The sequence below is a fragment of the Equus asinus genome, chromosome 21 (genome assembly GCF_041296235.1).
Source record: "Equus asinus isolate D_3611 breed Donkey chromosome 21, EquAss-T2T_v2, whole genome shotgun sequence".
In the NCBI taxonomy this organism is placed as follows: Eukaryota; Metazoa; Chordata; class Mammalia; order Perissodactyla; family Equidae; genus Equus; species Equus asinus.
The window spans coordinates 42,364,934-42,369,374 of NC_091810.1; the positions used below are offsets into that span (position 1 = coordinate 42,364,934).

General features: G+C 39.9%; 1 pseudogene; it reads right to left on the minus strand.

Moving 5' to 3' along the window:
* Window positions 1-2,536: 2,536 nt before the first annotated feature.
* LOC106848643 (ATP synthase F(0) complex subunit C2, mitochondrial pseudogene) lies at window positions 2,537-3,035 on the minus strand (annotated as a pseudogene).
* Window positions 3,036-4,441: the final 1,406 nt, after the last annotated feature.

Here is a 4,441-nt window from a genome sequence, read left to right on the forward strand (position 1 = left end):
CTTGGATGTCTTGTGTGATTTCTGAGTAAGGTTGGAATGCTTGAAAAAATGCATAGCAAATGAAACTTGTGCATTGTGTGATTGCTTTTCCTTCCTAACTTATTTTTTTTTTAGTTCAAATGAAAACCTTCTTCTGTTTACTTCACTATGAATGGATGAATAGTCCAGTTTAATAACAGACAGATCACTTAAATGATTTCATATCCTTCCTAGCAGTGTATTGATTTTATAAAATGTTCTGATGAAAATTTTCTAGCTTAGTAATCTAGGTATTGTTAAGTTCTCCTTCATTTGCTACTTTTTCCTTTTTAACCTTAAATCTCAAATTACTTTTATTTCTTCCTCTTCCTTTTTAAAAGTAGCAAGTGTATGATACTATTCTTTGAATTTTAATTTATTTAATATTAAAATATATTGGATGTTACTCCTCTTTGAAGTTACTGGTTAGTATCCATCAAAGTATACCATGAAATATTTCAGTACAGTTAAAAGAGATGCCATTAAAATGTATCCTTTGTTTCCATTTCCTCTTAATTTATTTGTTTTTTATACGCCCAAATTTTACTCTCTCCTTTTAGCATAACTTGGGGGGAAAAAAAGTTAATTGTTAGCTTTCTGATGTTAGTGTTCTAAAAACAGATAATTGAAGAAGACAAAAAGCATCTCTAATTATGGATAAATATCATTTAAATAAAATATATTAACTCACGGTAATGACTAAATTATTAATAATTTCATATCCCTTCATATATCTAAGATATAATACTTATTTGCCATCTACAACTTGGTTGAATTATGGTATTTATTATTATATCAATAGAAATTAGCGGGGCCAGCCCTGTGGCCCAGTGGTTAAGTTTGGACACTCTGCTTTGATGGCCCATGGTTTCACAGGTAGGAATCCTGGGCGCAGACCAGATGTAAGATACAGAATGATGATTGCTAAAATTTATCCCACATTTAGCCATGTGTTAGAAAAACAAGTTTGAAGCTGATAGTTGGTTAATAAAATAAGCTTGTGACGTTTATTTTGCAGTTATACCAGTGCCTGTCTCATGATACATAAGTGTTGAGGGAAGAACAAAGATGGCAGTAGAATTCTGCTATATCCTATTCTCCAGTGTTACTTCTGCACTTTTGGACACCAGCCCTTTTCTGTTTCCCATTACTTGAATGCCGTGCTATGCCTCTCCAAATTAAGATGATTATTGTCTGATAATCATAGGTTTCGTTTCATTTTACTAGTGCCAGCACTAGGCTTGGGGTCTTCTGTTTCTTTTTGCCTTGCCATTCTCTTTGTCATCATAATACCTTTTCTGCTTAGCTATTAGGAAGGTAAGCTTCGTGGATCTTTCATCTTTTTTCCTGTTCCTCATGTTTTTCCATATCAACCAGTATGAATACGTTGTAATATAAATTGCTTCTAGATTGATTGAGATACCTTTGAAAAATAGTAACTTTATATTCCAGAGTTGTCATAGTTGCTATTAAGTGAATAGATTTTTAAAGATTTTATTTTTCCTTTTTCTCCCCAAAGCCCCCTGATACATAGTTGTGTATTTTTTTTAGTTTTTTTAGTGGGTCCTTCTAGTTGTGGCATGTGGGACGCCACCTCAGCATGGCTTGATGAGCGGTGCCATGTCGACGCCCAGGATCCGAAGCAGCAAAACCCTGGGCCGCCGAAGCGGAGCGTGTGAACTTAACCACTTGGCCATGGGGCTGGCAATGTGAATAGATTTTTAGACTTCAGTAGGAAACAATTGATTTTGATTTAATGAAATGGGTAAATGTTTGTATAGCCAGAGGTTCTCGTGGTAGAAAAACAGCTTTATGGAGATATAATTGACATACAGTAAACTGAACACATTTAAATTGTACAAATTGATAAGTTTTGACTTTTGAATACACCTGTAAAACCATCACCACAGTCAAGACAGGAACATATCAATTGTCACCCTCCAAAAATTTTTCCCATGCTCCTTTGCACTCTTTCCTGCTGAACAACCACTGATCTGTGTTCTGTCAATATAGATTAGTTTGAATTTTCTGGGGTTTTATATAAATGGAATCATACAATATGTCCTTTTTTTGACCTGACTCTTTTTCTTTCTTAATGTCTTATTTTTTGGAGGAAGATTAACCCTGAGCTAACTACTGCCAGTCCTCTTCTTTTTGCTGAGGAAGACTGGCCCTGAGCTAATATCCATGCCCATCTTCCTCTACTTTATATGTGGGACACCTACCACAGCATGGCTTGCCAAGCGGTGCCATGTCCGCACCTGGGATCCGAACCGGTGAACCCTGCTGCCAAAGGGGAACGTGCGCACTTAACCAATGCACCACTGTGCCGGCCCCTTAATGTCTTAATACAGTATATATTTGTCTTCCCTCTGCCAAACCCTGAGCCAACCACTTTTCCCAGGCTGTCTGGGGATGTATAGGGAAAGGAACACATAGGGCAGATGAGACATGGGAGAAATAACTGTGGGAGGCGGAGAGGGCTCCTTAACATGGCGAAGAGGGTGGAAAAGGAGGGCTACCCTATGGCTTCTGGGAGGGCAAGGCCTGAATGGCATAGGAGAAGAGCTGTTCCTTCAGAAAAGAATTCCTGGCATAATGATGAGGTTTCCAAACATTCCCACTTCTGGCCCTGGAGGCAGCCATCCCAAACTGGCAGCCGCAGCCCCAGTGAACTTGGCCGCTATGTCAACGTCTCCTGAAATGGTGCTGATTTGGAAGTTATGGCTAGGGATAAGTGAGGTCGGGGCCGTGAGGCTGCCAAGCTCTTGAGGCTGTCATCTGTCAGTGTCTTGGGTCGTTTCGATACGGCTGCAGACAGTGGTTGGCTCAGCTGAGAGGTGCTCCTGACCAGGGAACGGGTGGAGACGAATTTGGTGTAGACGTACATTTTCAGGGAGTCGGGGGCTGTGGCAGGAGAGCTGCTCCCAGTGTGGAGTGGTCTGATTCCTTTCACTCAGCATAATGGTTTTCAGATGTCATGCATGTTGCATGTATCAGTAGTTCATTTTTTTAAGTTGCTGAGCAGTATTCCATTATATGGCTGTAACGCAAATTTCTTATCCACTCACCTGTTGATGGACATTTGGGCTGTTTCTAGTTTTCGGCTATTACAAATAAAACTGCTATGAATACTTGTGTACAAATCTTCGTGTGGACACACATCTTTTTCTCTTGGGTAAATGCGTAGGAGTGATATGAGTGGGATGGCTGGATCATATGGTAGGTGAATTGTTTAACTTTCTAAGAAACTGCCACACTGTTTTCGAAAGTGTTTGTACTAATTTGTCACCACCAGCCCTGTCTGAGGGTTCCAGTTTTTGCATATCTTAGCCAACACTTGGTATGGTCAGCCTTTTTAATTTTAGCTATTCTAATAGGCTTCTATTGTTATCTCATTTTGATTTTAATTTGCATTTCCCTAATGACCTGTGATGTTGAACATCTTTTTGTGTGCTTATTAGTCATCTGTAGATGTTTTTTGGTAAAATGTCTGTTAAAAATTTTGGTCACTTTTAAAATTGAGTTGTTTAATTTATAATGGTTGAGTTTTGAAAGTTTATGTATTCTTTTTCAGTGTTTTTTTTTTTATAGGGTTTTTGTCTCTAATTTACAATATTTCTTTTCTTTCTTTCTTTCTTTCTTTCTTTTTTTTGATGAGGAAGATTGGCCCTGAGCTAACATTTGTTGCCAGTCTTCCTCTTTTTGCTTGAGGAAGATTGTCCCTAAGCTAACATCTGTGGCAATCTTCCTCTATTTTGTACGTGGGATGTGTCCGCAACATAGCTTGATAAGTGGTGTGTAGGTCTGCACCCGGGATCCAAACCGGCAAACCCTGGGCTGCTGAAGTGGAGCATGAACTTAATTGCTGCACCACTGGGCCAGCCCCACATGTATTCTTTTTTTTTTAAAGATTGGCCCTGAGCTAACATCTGTTGCCCATCTTTTTTTTTTCCTTCTTCCCAAAGCCCCCCAGTACATAGTTGTATATTCTAGTTGTAGGTCTTTCTAGTTCTGCTATGTGGGATGCTGCCTCAGCATGGCCTCATGAATTGTGCTAGGTCTGTGCCCAAGGTCCAAACCGGTGAAACCTTGGGCCGCTGAAGCAGGGTGCGGGAACTTAACCACTTGGTCATGGGGCCAGCCCCAGAGATTTTATGTATTCTTTCATTTTTATTTTTATTTTTTTTTTGCTTTTTCTCCCCAAATCTCCCCAGTACATAGTTGTATATTTTAATTGTGGGTTCTTCTACTTGTGGCATGTGGGATGACGCCTCAACATGGCCTGACGAGCGGTGCCATGTCTGCACCCAGGATTTGATCTGGCGAAACCCTGGGCCGCCACAGCGGAGCACGCAAACTTAACCACTCGGCCATGGGGCTGGCCCCCCATATATATTCTTGATACAAGTTCTTTTTCAGA